The 14995-nt window shown below is 43.2% G+C and overlaps 1 protein-coding gene across 3 annotated transcripts in view; it reads right to left on the bottom strand.

Annotated features, from left to right (window-relative positions):
* Nucleotides 1–12793, bottom strand: part of dennd4a (DENN/MADD domain containing 4A) — a 55479-nt gene extending 42686 nt beyond the window's left edge. For all 3 annotated transcript variants that reach the window (XM_036535821.1, XM_036535822.1, XM_036535823.1), the window contains exon 1: nucleotides 12567–12793. The gene's annotated coding sequence lies outside the window, so the exon portion shown is untranslated. The remainder of the gene's footprint in view (nucleotides 1–12566) is intronic.
* Between the last annotated feature and the right edge of the window lie 2202 nt (nucleotides 12794–14995).

The following is a 14995-nucleotide window of genomic DNA, read 5'->3' as shown; positions in this document are numbered from 1 at the left end:
ATCTCCTGTAGCTATTATAAATCTTCAAGTACATTCCTTGTAGCCTAAATATAGTGTAGTATATACATTTGCAAGGCTCTTGGTGTATTACAGTTTCTCTATATGGGACTAAGTGCTCTGTACAATATGTGAAGGATTTGCTTGAAGCAGCTGTGAAATATTACATACACGCACGTGCGCCCGCACACACACACACACACACACACATACACACACACACAGGCTTTCAAAAAAAAACATAATCCAACTGGCCTCATTTGTGTCCCTCTGCCAGGCTAACTGGAAAAGAACTGTGGTCTGGTCATTCAGGGGGGCTACAGATGGAGGTATCTGTCCAGCCAGACTGCCCACAGGGACAGGGAGATAAGGATGAGCCGCTGTCAATCCAGCAAAAGGAACCACTTCTTCTCTCTCCCTTTCTCCCTCTTTAACACCACCAGCGTCCCTTTAACAGCCAAGAGCCACTGGAGTACACATTAATGCCGCGTTTCATTATTTAGAGCTTTAGCGGCACTGAAAACATGCACCACTTAAGAGGTCTCCCAGTGCCTTCCCCCTTTTTATTTACTTACCCACTGCAATGAGGATTACAAGCTCTGTTAGACACACAGTTCCCGTCACGTGACACGTTACTGTTCGTTTCCCCACACACACGATGCGTGTGGGATGAGGGTCTATGTGGGGCGTTGCCTGATCAAATCCCTCCATATGAAACAGCCTATAAAATCTGGAACTGTAAACTCAGGGCCTCTTTTTCTCACACCATGTACCAGCAGTTAAAATACACAAGTCCATGCAGCCCAGCCCTGGGGACATCCTGAAAGAGAATTTATTTTGGCCAATGCTAAACCTTAGAGGGCAGTTAATAGTGTGCACCACAGGGACAGGTTACAGGAGAGTCCCTGTTACAAGCTGTCCTGTGTCCGCGGAGCATTGCCCTTCGGGGATCCTCATTCCCTGTAAACATGTGATAGGAACCAGAATACATGTGATGTGCTTGCTCCCTCTCTTACAATGGTTCACTGTAATCTGCGAGCTCTATGATAAAGGAGGAACAGAAATGTGGTGTTTGTGATGAGACCAGAGAGGTGAGTGTAGGTGTGTGTGCCAGGTTTTCTCTCCTGTGGCCCTGGGCAAGGATAGGAGCTGCCAGTCTTCTGAGCCATGGTACCATCCAGACAGACATTTCAATGTAGGGCAAAATACAATGGGAGAATTACCTCCGATAGGGACGACGCTCAAGCAAATCAGCACAGCTAGGAGTTGAAATATATCAACTTTTTCAGACTAGCACATGACCTAATCAGACCTAATCCATGCTAAACCAATCTGCTAGGATTGGCCCGTTTTTGTCACCACAAGTTGACGTTTTATCCAAAGGAGGAAAAATGATTGCAAAGTAGCAGTACCTAGAAGTGTGCAATATTATGCTGGGTAAATACAAATCTAGCTGTAGCAGAGAATTTGCCTGTTGCAGCAGACGCTTGTACAGTGACCTTTCAGGTTAGCATCTATAGATCAGACAACAGAATACAAATACCTTTCCTGACACCAGCAGCTCAGTACATTCACAAACCTTACCGCTATTCACCACACACTGTTCCCGCAGTTTGCTAGCTACCTCCAATTCTACCGCCTATCTTCCTGTTCACCCCCTGACTCTGTAATTTTTTTCTGACGGCAATGCTGTGCATTTTTAAGATGTCAAAGTGATTTTCACACAGATTTTGTGGAACGATTCCACCAAAAATAATACCATACAAATAAATCAACCCAGCTAATGGCCTGTTACACTGTACCACTTACTGCACTGCCCACTCACAAACGCCCACATAGTACTGTGCTACATACTTTCAGCAACGGATCCAGCTCTCCTGTGTTCCTTTCTTTCAGTGTGAATGGCGTCAAACACAAGAGGGGGGAAAAAGGGAAGGAATTTGAAACAGGAAACAGAGCCCCAGCATCCTTGCCTTCACACACAGGGGGTGTTAAAAACAACATGAGCCATATCCTCCAGCTGTCTAAAGCCTCCAAGCACCAGCAGTCCCTGGCCGGCGAGAATGGGTTTCTCTGGACCCTGGACAGCAAAGGCCTCCTGATAACACTCCACAGTGCAGCTGCAGTGGCTACAGCATGGGTGACCTGGACTGTGCTGAGCTGAGCTGAGCTGAACTAAGCAGGAGAAAGGAAAAACAAATGAGCCTGTTTAAAAAACTCCATCTGGTCCAGCATCTGCTTCTTGTTATTCAAAAAGGGTAGGCGGTCAGTTCTTCTCTCCCCATGCAAAACGTCACACACGCACAGAATGTTGGGCGGAAAAAGAACATGTGGGAGAACAAAGTATATTTTCTTATTCCAAAATGTGATATCTGCAAGCCTGTGACCGTGGATCAACATCGGTTGAATGTTGATTTTGCCCTGGGACAGTTTCTCTTAAGCAGAAACATGTACGGGATCAAGAAGCAGGGCCTTTCTGTATGGTTACAACATGTGGAAAACCCATGCGCTTAACTGCATAGTGGGGATTTGGAATGTCTGTTTAGGACAGAGTTAAGGACAAAGTCTACACATGTAGGATTCTGTGCGTATCAGAGATCATCACAGAAGCCCCTTGTCCAAAGCTTGCAAACATGGCTCCAAGGACAAACATTTACACAGATGAGCAGGTAAATACAGTAGGTGTACATCCTCTGTCATCACTGATTTAAGGCAGGGTATGAAACATACGCGGCTTTAAGCGCATGCTGGTGTAATCTGTCAGTGCCGGGGCAGCTTTAGCTTTGCTGCTGGCCGTGTCCTCGGTGCTGACCTGGGCTGTTTGGCGGGCCGTTGTGCGAGTGGCACGCAGCCCACACTGGACAGCTGGCCCTGGACAGAGCTGGATAAAGGGAAACACCATCGCCAAATCACAGCGGGATCAACTCTTCCCTCCTGGATGGGATTACTCCAGAACCTTCTGATGAAACTGCAACATACAGCGCCATGCAGGAAATTTGCATGATTTTGTTTTGTTTTGACTTTTTTTTTTTTTTTGACTTTTTGACTCTGGGGTAGGTTCGTTTTTCAAATGAACCTGCTCCAAAAGCAACAGCTTTTGAGAGTCAAGACATCCATACATTACCAAACTGCACATGAACTTTTATGCAGCAAATGACACAAAAGCAGACATCCTGGGTGAACTGCTGGGCCATACCTCTGCCTGGACCATGTCAGCTAAAGGATACAAACAGCATGAGGGATGAGTCTCTTCCACCATCACTGAATCCCAGACAAAACCGCAATGTTGGCCATTGGCCAGATCTGCATTCCAACCAAATACTCAAAAATCAGTTGAGTTCAATAGTAAGTACCGCTCACTGAATTTTGTCCATTAAAGTAAGGAGGAGGGCGGATTGATTCTCACTTATAGCCTGACTGTGGATTGACTGACTCGCATTCACACACCACAGTGAAAGCAATCAACCCACTCAATCTTGAGTGGCTGCCCAAATACACCCCCCTCTTGATAACCTTTTCACGAAGTACTATCCATTTACTGAACTGATGTGCAGTTACCCACCAATTTATGTCTTCTGAAGTTCCTTTAGAGAGTTTTGCTTCAACTATAGAACAAAGGCTCACAGCAGGCAGGAAGAAAAGGAGAAGGCTACTGACTCTTTTCTGTGACACCTTACTGGTTTGTAGAGGAAGAGAGCACAGCCTTAACTCTCCAAAATGTTCTTGTCACCATCGGACACCGTCTCACTGTCCCCAGCATGGTATTTCAGTTTTAGTTTTTCCCATGAAAATTTAAATTGCCTCAAAATTACCTCAGAGTAGCTCCCATTCAATTTAACAACTACCTTCTCAGAGCCCCTGATAACATCTCAGATTTCCATCCCTGGGTGGGTTGCTGGTGATCCACCCATATTTGTATTAACATGTTGTGAGTGGTATGAAAGCCTCACAGAGGCTGACTGAGCTACGCCCCACTCTAAGGTCTGCTCTGTCTATTGCCCAATACCCCTCCCTGAAGGAGCAATTCACACGCATGCTTGCTAAGTCCAATTTACTTAATTTGCTTAATAAGCTCTCATGCAGAGTGACACACATAGCTACATGCATTTCATTCATTTATACAGCTGGACATTTTCTGAGAAAATCTGGGTTAAACGCCTCGCTGAAGCAACAGTGGTATTCAATCAAGGTATCAATCCACCAGCCTTTTGGATTACGAGCCCCGCTCCTTACAGCCACACCACACAGCTGCTCTGGCAGGAGGGACACAAATACAGAAAACCTCTTTGATGATACAGAACTGCGCCCAATGGCCTTTGAGGGAAGTCGGCCAGGCTTCACCTATTGTAAAAGATATCAGCTCACACTTACTATGCTCATGATTTCAAAAGCAACATTAAGAAAGAGGCACGGTTACAGATTACAAAAGATGCAATACATAATAACAGACATGCTCTTACTTGCTACATTCAGCCTGCACTCATTTTTTCCTTTCCTTTGCTAAAACTATGAAGTGACTATTCTCCCTACGGCCTGTGAACAAATAATGAATTGGCACTCAAACAAATCAATGCAGAAACAAGAAACAAACTGCAAAATAAGCAACAAATTGAAACAAAATATGATTTTGATTCAACTGCTCTGTTACCGTTTCAATTGTCACTATAGGTCTCTGAGAGGAGTTTAAAGGGCTCATAGGACTATTCTCCGAAAAACAGTTCCATATGCATACGTAATTTAAATCAGTAATGATTACAAGTCATTAATTAGTCGAAGGGAAAATAATTTAGTCACAGGATGATCCAATGTGCCTACTAAACCATTGCTTTTCATTTCCTAATTTATTATAAAATTAACTGCACATATGAGAAAACACAGCAAATTAAAAACAGAATAACTTGAATTGACTTTAATGAGGGATGAGGTGTACCACAAGAATCTGAATATGATGACTCCTGCAGTGACACATAGGAGATCTGCCTGTCAGTAACTTTTCTATAAATTCTATAATGCCAAATGAACGATGCGTGAGTATGACTGCTACGAATTTAATATTTTAATGTGCCATTACTCAAGGGTGACTAGATGACACTTCCCCACAAGGCACCAGTATCTTCAAGAAAACTCTGGGAAATCCAGGGTGATGCTAGACAACTGGCTTCCTTTCAAAGGGTATGGAACTGCTTATTAAATTCCTAATGATGGATATCCTCACCATTTCGACATTTAACTTTTTTGTTTTTCTTGCTACAACACCACGGATGCTATGCCTGGAAAACAAGGACTGGAATGCACACAGCAAATATCTTTCCTTCACATGCTTGCATAGCTTATTCTCACTGATCTTCAGCTCTCCCGAGACATTCTGAACAACAGAAACCAGATGCATGATGGGTACACAAGGGGATGATCAGTGACTTCTGCTGGTATTCTTCATTCTGGTCACAATCATCTATGCCTCTGAGAACAGTCATTTTCACTGCATGCTGGTGCACAAGGGAGCATTTAAAAAGAAAAAAAAAAAGCCATTCTTTTATTGTCTCAACTGCCATGAAGAAAAGTTTTGGCTTTCTTTAGGTAGCACACTGCAGATGCAAAAGTTGAGGGACCTCTAATTGGAGATCTCTTCGATTTCCTTCATGCATCTGCCAGGCTGATGCCTCTGCATCACCCAACTGAGGTGCCATCCTTGTGTGACAAGGCATTATTCTCTGCGGGCTGGTTACTTGGTGTCATCATGCTGGCTTAATGGAGAACACACACGCAACAGCAGCTCTCGGGGACAAAAAGTACAAATGTGATTTTAAATTCTGTTTAACTGCAGATACCACTTCATCCACTCTGCGCTCGGGAAATTTGTTTCTCTTTTTCAATGTCCTTGGCCTGAGCAAGATCCTCCCGACAGTTATATGCTTGAAAAAAAAATGCTCATCCATTGCTCATTCCTCTCGACTCCAGTTCAATGCATAACTGACATTATAATGCTTTTTCTGAGCACTAATAGTGCGGCTGGCATACCAGTCCAGGTCGCATAATGTAATGGCATACTGGCAGTATTCCTGTCTGTCACTGACGGAGCTGGTACTTGAAGTAACCGATCCAATTCCACCCAGCTTGCTCTGCACCTCTAAAACAATGTGAAATTAGTTACTAGCAGGTTTGCCAGTGGCAGATTCTTATTCATTCCAACTGGTGCAGAAATAAGTCTTTTGAGAAAAAAGAAAGAAAAAAAAAAACAGGCTGAAATGAAAGGTCCTTTTATGTGTCTTAGACTTCGCTAAAGCTTCAGTTCCAACTAAGTTGTGATTTGCCATTATTATTGGCATTTTAGCAAACATTTTACATTATTGGCATTTGAGCAGATGCTCTTATCCAGAGCAACTTACATAAATTACAGGTATTTTTTACAATGTTATCCATTTGTACAGCTGGATATTTACTGAGGCAATTGTGGGGCAATTACCTTGTCCAAAGGGTACAGCAGCAGTGCCACCGTGGGGAATTGAACCAGCAACCTTTTGGTTACAAGTCCTGCTTCTTAACCACTACTACACTGCCACCCCATTGTGAAAGATGCACGCTTGTCTTGTGGTAATTTCCGTCCCAGACAGGCAGATGGTAAGCTGCAGTGAGCCGCGGCTTGCAGCTGGAGGAAGGGAGGCACGGGCAGTTTGATTGGAGGAGCCACGGAGGGCGCAGCAAGAGATGTGCACTGGTCTGGGACCAGAATATCATGGCAGATAATCTCTTCAACATCTGCTGCTGTTGTCTGCACAAACATCAGCGTGGCGGGTGCCACCTCGCTACCAAAACTTGTTTAAAAAAAAAAAAAAAAAAGGATGACTTAGAACTCCTCTGCTGAGACAACAGGACTCATGCTCAATGAGAGAAAGAGGGGGAGAGAAGTGCCAATGACGGGCACATCAGCTCACAATTCCATGCATTCCTCATCCAACGCCACCACTCTCAGGACTCCACCCCTCCCCAACTTTCAACCAACCTACTCTGTCCCCAATGGTGCAGATTTCCCCACCAATGGGGACAGATCCAGAGACGTGTGGACACGCTATCCGCGAGGCTCTGTGACTACACCCTGCCCCCCCCCCCACCCCACACCCAGCGTGACCGAGTGCAGCCTCATGGAGGAGATGTAGCTTTCAGTCTACAGGAGTGCCACTGCGAAAACTGAACCAGGCAGGCCCCTGGGCTGTTCGTGCTGAAAAAGTATGAATCACCACATGTGGCAAAGCCAGATGAGGGCCTCCAGTATGCAGGCAGTGCTTCGTTCGGGAGGCTTTACTCCCTGGAGGATGAAACTCAGTCCCCAGGAAGCACAATCTCTCAATCCGCCTATACTCTGGGGTGGATCTTACGGCTCCCTCCCTTGGCAGACAACAAGCCTTCACAGAGCTCACTGCTCGAAGGCAGCCGTTTCGATTTTTTTTTTTTTTTTTGGTACACCTTTTTATTTCCCGCTCCTCATTTTTCAGTGTCTGCTCCTTGATTAACTGACTTACCTGGGGCCAGTCAATTGCTTTGACCTAATAAACCGCCCTGTTTCCCAGACAGCGGAGCAACCGAGAGGAGCAAGGCATAAATATCTTTAATTACAGCTGAATTCTGTAATCACACTGGGTGCACCTCCTAAATTCTGGTTCATTAATTAAATTACTAAGTTTTACAATCACAAAGGAAGCAATTAGGATGCATTAAAAACCAAGTCCTTCCTCCCACGCTGTAATCTATATGCCCTCGGCCCACGGGAGGGGTGTGCTATAACCTCTCCGTTAGGAAAGAAACTGACAACCGATCCCGCATCGCACGGGCTGGGTGTACAGCACTGTGACCTGGTGCTTTCATCACACGATTAAGCACAGGTGGGTGCAGCGATCAGTGCAGGACACGCCTCTGAGGACACACAGAGGAATGCAGCCAAGGATCTTTCAGGTGATCAATGTAAATAAAGTGACACAGAGGAAAGGAGGGGACAGAAACAAAGGAGCAGGGTAATTGCCAGGGCCTGAAGCTCGATGATTACTCTGGGTCGGTTAAGCACATAGCTGAAATCTCAGGCAATCGTTCCTGTCCGAGGGGCATCCAGCCATCTCTCTCTCTTTCTCTCTCTCTCTCTCTCTCTCACACACAATCTCTCTCTTTCTCCATTTGAATCTGCACAGCTCTGGGCTCACTGAGAGGCCTGGATTCTGCTAGAGGTGTGTGAGTGAAGGCACAGTTTTTCTGGACGGGCCAATTAAAGACAGACCAACAGCACTCTGACTGCAATTGAAAGTTACATCATCAAGAGCGGAACACCAAAATAGATTTTCTATGTTAGCCAAGCAATCATGTCTTAATGCAGGCTTTTTTATTTCATGATATTGTTCTTCAAAATCAATCTCCGGTGTAAGCAATGGTCTGTTCTTGCTTCATTTTGTGGAATATCAGTGCAGCTGTGTAAGCTGAAGTTTAAAAGGCATCTCTACCCTGCCACTCTAATGACAAATGGAGCCATTAACGAAACACCACCACGTCTTCCTGACTGCTGACTGACGCTCAACAGGATGACTGTGCGAAACCTTGGACTGCAATTGGTTATGATGACCACTTTTTCACCTGACTTGTGAAAATGCAACCGTGATGGGAGCTGCCAAATCTGTCAGGAAAGCAGTCACAGTGACCCAGCAGAATGCAGAATTTTCACAGTGGTAGGGTCAAAAGTGAACCCCAGAAACCACCACAACAGCCTCCCTCAACACAGCCAGCCCTGACACATTCACACTCAACTAATCAGGAGGCATTTGGATACTCTTATAAAATAAAATACACATATTTCAGATGTACCTTGTGCTAATCCTTCTGTAGACATGCTGTTCAAAATGCAAGGATATTGTACTACCAAAATGCATATATACACTGTCTCAATGTTTTTTGTAAAACAGTATTCATAATGTTCAATGCAGTGCAGTTTAGGCATTAGACACATAACTACATATCAACGCCCTAACCCCTATTTTGCAATGCTGCAGACAGGGTGTTACACTGGCTTCTCTACATTTCTGGATATTTATGCTTAGTCAGGACTCTTGACATAAAATGTGTCTGGAACTGCCAGCAGATTCTCATTTGCTAATTTCAGGCAGGTTATGCAGGATGTACCGATAAATGAAAAATACCTTCTTGACACGTTTGAATCTTTGAAATAGATAGAGGAGAACTGTATATAAAATATGTCTTTTTAAAGGACAAATTTTATGATCTGGCACTATTTCACAATCAAAAAAACATCTGAATGGTATGCAACCGAAAAATACCTCCTTTTTTACGGTACTTCTACTTTTTTTTAGGTACTTCCAGACCCTGTGCTGGTTTTAATGCATGTGGTTGATTTACTGGATTTTAAGATGAAGTTTTACAGGATGTCAGGATTTCTTTTCTGCACTATAAAGGGGCTGAGGAGGGCTCCTCCCTTCATGGGGCCAGCTCTTTCCTCTTGCTCTCCGTCCTCCTCCCGTCTGCAGGTTTCCTAGGCTCTGCCGCATGCCTTTGAAGAGCCTCCGCACGGCTCCATACGCGCCGCTCGGAATGTAAATGGACTACACGAGGGGGTCCGGCCCGGCCTCGTCTGCGGCTTCGAGGAAGGCCATTAAAAGCCCCCGCCGAACTGACTGGCAGGGGCCCGGGGCAGCCAGAGACAGGGTCAGTGGGTGCACCTGATGTCTTGCATTAGCCGCGCAGACCCCATCCCCCCCCCTGTGGTGTGTGGCCCTCCCGGCCCTGCTAGAGTCCCTTCATCTCCCTGGGAAAAAAATGCAGGGACTGCAACCAGCTCTTTTACTCGTGAGCTCATCTCTTACCAGCCCCCAGAGCGGGGCCCTCTGCCTCTACCATGCACTACTCTTTTCTCTGGAAAGCTGTGCACACAGAGATCCGGTCTTAAAGAGGATGGTGACAAAGGATACCTCTCTGGGAAGTGGCAAGGGCTGGGGACCACAGGGGTGTGCATTGCTGACGTGTTTAAGTCAACGCATGGCATGTCATTTGACAAAGTTAACTTTCCTTCAACACCTCTCCCAAACAATCTTTCACCACACGGATACAAAAACCACAGCGATGCAATGTGGAAAAACACACACACACACACACACACACACACACACACAAAGACAACATGCCTGTCAGCGATGCAACTAAAGCCTTCTGACAAGACAAGCGCCTTCTTTAGCATACCGGGATTTAGAATGTGCACGTCTGCAGAGCATCTGTTGATTAATATTTCAGCGCATTTTAAAGAGAGGAAATGGCTCTCCCGCTTCTGTCCGACCAACAGCTGGAGCCACTACCACATGGGCAGGTCCTCGCGAGTCTCGGCAGATTCAGTCTTGGCTCTGAATCCTATCGGATACATAAGAGTTTCTACTGGTCTCTGCAACACGGTGCAGCGCTATAATCCACACTACGATCCTTTCCTAATCTGAATCAACCATCTCTGCTTACAACACAATTATGCAGTGTGTTTTGCGAATTCGTTTGCAGGGCTGCACTTATTACACATCCTCGAAAGGTACCCAATTACATTTGAATTACCAAGTTTGTTTCATATTTCCAGAGGCTACAGTTTCGTTGTTGTGCTGTTAACCACCGGCGTACCAAATTAATTTTTCACCCTACAGCACCGTCTCATTTCAAAAAGAAAAAAAACGGTTTGCATTAATGCGCCTCTTTCGTATGGCAAACATATATTAGCATTTGTGTAATTACGATTTGGTACTTACAGCGGGAAGCAACAAACTTATACTTCATGAAGGATACAAACGTAAAAGAAACCTACCATTCATTCGTTAAGAGTCAACATTTTAGCAACGTGACACGCTGCTTTCAGACACCTGACAACATACTTTAAACAACTCCACGTTAAGTTTGTAGACTCCAACTACGGCTTCCCCGACAAGGTGCGCACTGCCCTCCCGTTCCCATTCAAACCAAGACAGCTTTATCGCTAGCCATCCTACAAGCTAGAAACAACCGCAAATCCCTGGCAGCCGTGACACTCCGCTTTATTTCGGTTTTTTTTTCTGAAGACGACTTCCCGGCTGGGGGTTCCTATGGTCCTTTCGTCACTTTAAAATACATCTCAAACCTGCTCTCTGACGAGATTTAAATGAACCTGGAAACTCCACACAGGGCTTAAAGACCTTACTGGTGTACACTTGTATGCACCCTATACTACAATATACGTACACCGTATACAATATATATCGTATATACAGCACAGAGCACTGACACTGTAACGTTAGTTCAATGGTACCTTTCGTCGCAGTTAGCTAACGTTACGGTATCAGTGCTCTATCCTACAATATACTTATACTGTATATATTATATATCGTTTATATAGTACAGAGCACTGATACCGTAACGTTAGCTAAATGAGATGAAAGGTAGCTACCATACGGTCCAAACTCACAATCCAAGCCGCGTGTTTTTTGTACATGTGTTCCAAGTCAAATACATATGGATCAAGTCTCAGCTAATAACAAATAATAAGACAATAACAGAAATTACCGCTACGATTTGCTGATTGAATCACGACACATAACCGTGTTTTCATCCAACACTGAAGAGCCGAATTTTTAAAGTAACGCCAAAGTAACGGTACTGAAAAAAATAAGGTCTCGCTCTGGTCGGCTTGGGATGTCATATTTCGTTAGTTACGACAGGTAGCTGTGCAGGCAGTTTTACAACGACACAAAATATAAAATAACGCACGTATGAATGGTGTAGCTGTAAAGCACGCAAATTAACGCACGTTATTAGCTGCCTGTACAGTACTTCAACAGCATAATTTACCTATAGCTACATAAAGATATCCTTATATTAGATTGCTACATGATATATGACAATCAGTGACTGCACCGTGAGAAATTAGCCAACTTAGGTAACTTAACCAGCTAGATAAAATATCCAAACCCAAGCATGCTGATCTTAGCCGGGACAGAGTGAAGCCAGAAACCCCCTAAAAAACCATCAGACAACCGGCTACCTAGCCAAGTTAACGTTAGCTAATGTTACTAAGTTACAGAATTAATTCAGTTCATCCAAAGGTGCTAGGATGAGCAAATGACATGTGAGTTACCTAGATATATTTTATAACTCGCAAGCTTGCTAGCTCAATGTGGACATTAAGCAAAGTAGCTATCTCACGTTAGCTATGTCAGATAGGACTTAAATACAAACTAGCTAGCTAACATTAGCTACCTAGTAACAAGGCACTAGCTAGCTAAATCAATGTGGCGGTCTAATCCCTCAACTCTGTCCATTCAAAGGGAACATTGAAGAATATCTTTTAACGAAAAAAAACAACACAATCTCACAAGAGGCAGTGAATTTAGCCAGATACCGAGCTATCAAAGCCACATAGCTAACATCAGCTAACCGTAGCTAAACGTGTTAATGAGCCGACTGACAGTCCGGTAGCTAATGTTACCCATCAAAATAGCGGGTAGCTAGCCAGCCAGTCAGCTAGCTTGCTCGGTACAAACCTTCACAAAACAACGGGTTATCATCCTACTTACATCACTGGAGAAAAAGACGATATGTGTCTTATTGCGGCGTCTGTGGTTTTGGGCTCAAACACACTTGCATCATTCCGTTACTCTTTTGTTTTTAAAAATAACAATTCGGCTCACTACTACAATAAGCGTGTCCCGTTCATCGTGGTGTCGATCCGTCTCTTTACTCCGCCATTTTGGTTGTGATGGAAATCCGAGGCGCACGGGCGTCTTGTGACGGGAGCGGACCTGAGCTGTCACATTTCGCACACAGCTGGGGGGCTTCGCTCTGGGTCCTAGCTAACGAGATCCTCCATCAGCAACCGGTTCAGCAGAAACATGAACCAATGGTATTTTATGCAAGCAAGGCAATAGATAAATAATTTAAATATTTGAATACTTATCTTACACTCAATCAGCTAATACGACATAACGATATTTTTTTTCATTTTTGATTCATGTTTGGTGATATAAATTATGGAGCATTTTATCTTCCTCGTCATGACTGGAGTGATTTTTCCTATATATTTAGCACATTGAAGAAAAAAACGTATAGACACCATGCGTGTGCGGTGTAACAGACTCCATATCATGTACCAGGCAAAATTTGGAATACTCCGTATTTCATTTACGATGAATATGACAATGTGCCAATGAGAGTAACGTTTTTACAATCTAAGTTTCTTGCCAACAGTGTCATTTTGAAATCCACTGTTGCAGGGGAGAGGTGCGTATCTCGCTATGCACAAATTTACGGTTGGTGTTTTTTTTTTTTCTTTAAATTCTATCAACATTTTATGTTGGAATAATGCGCTACATTGAAACAAATACTGAGTAGATCTGGTTCCTTGCTATTCCCCCTTCTCTGTAGAATGGGAATCGATAAGCGTCCTATTTGCCCCATGGGGATGATATTTTCTGTGTGTTTATGGAAGGACATACATACGTCCAGGACTAACCATTTTTGTCCCCAGAATCTCACATATAATGTATCCATTAATAAATGTGTGATGCAACTAAGGATGCATGTCTTGTGTCTGTTATTCACTGGAGTTTTGTGAATACTGTTGCCTAATAATACAACTTGGAGACGATTACCGTCCAGGTCAAAAACGTCTTTAATTTGCTAAAGTTCAAAAGGGTTTTTTTTTGCCCCCTTGTGGTCCAAGCACGCACAGACAATCCATGTTTTTACGACACAAAACGTTCTTGGAAACCTTGATCTACCGGACTACGAATGGGAACTGTCTGTACTTGTCTTGTGCAATATTTTCAGCACAGAGCCACTGACTTAGTACCACTGGGAAAAACGAATAATAATGATAATGATAATAATAATAATAATAATAATAATAATGTTATAATAATCATCATTATCATATTTTCATCATCAAATTTTACTAATACTAATATTTACTAATAATATACTGCAGAGATAAGACAAATGTTTCGTCTTATTATCGATGTTTTTATTGAAAATATGTCTGTATGTCATGTGTGCGTGTGTGTGTGTAGAGAGAGAGAGAGAGAGAGAGTACATTCATCACCTGAGAGTACATATATCACTTGATATACAATCCCAGTTCTATGAGCATGTGTCAGAGAACACGATGGTTCACCCAGTCCGAAATCCACACATCCACTAGTTACATTATCGGTGGTGCACTATGTCCTTATATGGAGTCCTGGTGCCATCTATCGATTACAACTGAAATAGCATCCTTACTAATACTGGTTTCTCTTGTGAATTGCATGACGGTTCATATTTTAGTTAGGTTTAGGTTGTAATTATGCATGTGCTAGTCATGTAGGCTTATGTATTGTCATCAGTAGAATTGTTAATGCATTTTAGTTAATCACGTAAGACTCAGTTTTAGTGCTTTTATTCCATGCAGTTTTTTTCTTTTACATTTTAACAAATAAATAACATTTCTTTGTTTTTTTTTTAATTCCTCTGAAAAATGTATGATCTTCAAAAGTCATGATCCGAAAAGCGTCAGATTGCAAGACATCTTCTCTCGGTATCGGAATTATTGTTCGCCAGCGGCGTTGTTGAACATATATATTACACCTTCATAGTCTATAAATAGTGAATCTTTGCGTATCAGGCTATCATTACATTTTTTTAGTAACAGTGCACCATTAACATGTTTTATTGTCTATTGTATGTACAGCATTTGAATTCAAATTAGGTGAGCATAATATGGCACTGGATTTTCTTGCATTCTCAGTGTGTTCGTTTTCTTTTACCGCGAGTCAAGTTCCTTTCGTTGCCTGTAGTGACGTCACGTGCCGTACTGGATCTTCAGGTTGATGCAAGTTAAACGTTTTGGAGCACGTGTGTTGTATCTCAATATCCCGTTCGGAAAACGAATCATAAAATAATAACAACAACAACAACAACAACAATAATAATAATAATAATAATAATAATAATAATAATAATAATAATA

This window comes from Megalops cyprinoides, chromosome 8 (genome assembly GCF_013368585.1).
Source record: "Megalops cyprinoides isolate fMegCyp1 chromosome 8, fMegCyp1.pri, whole genome shotgun sequence".
Lineage (NCBI taxonomy): Eukaryota > Metazoa > Chordata > Actinopteri > Elopiformes > Megalopidae > Megalops > Megalops cyprinoides.
Note: the sequence above shows the minus strand (reverse complement) of the source record. Positions and strands in the feature narration are given on the sequence as shown.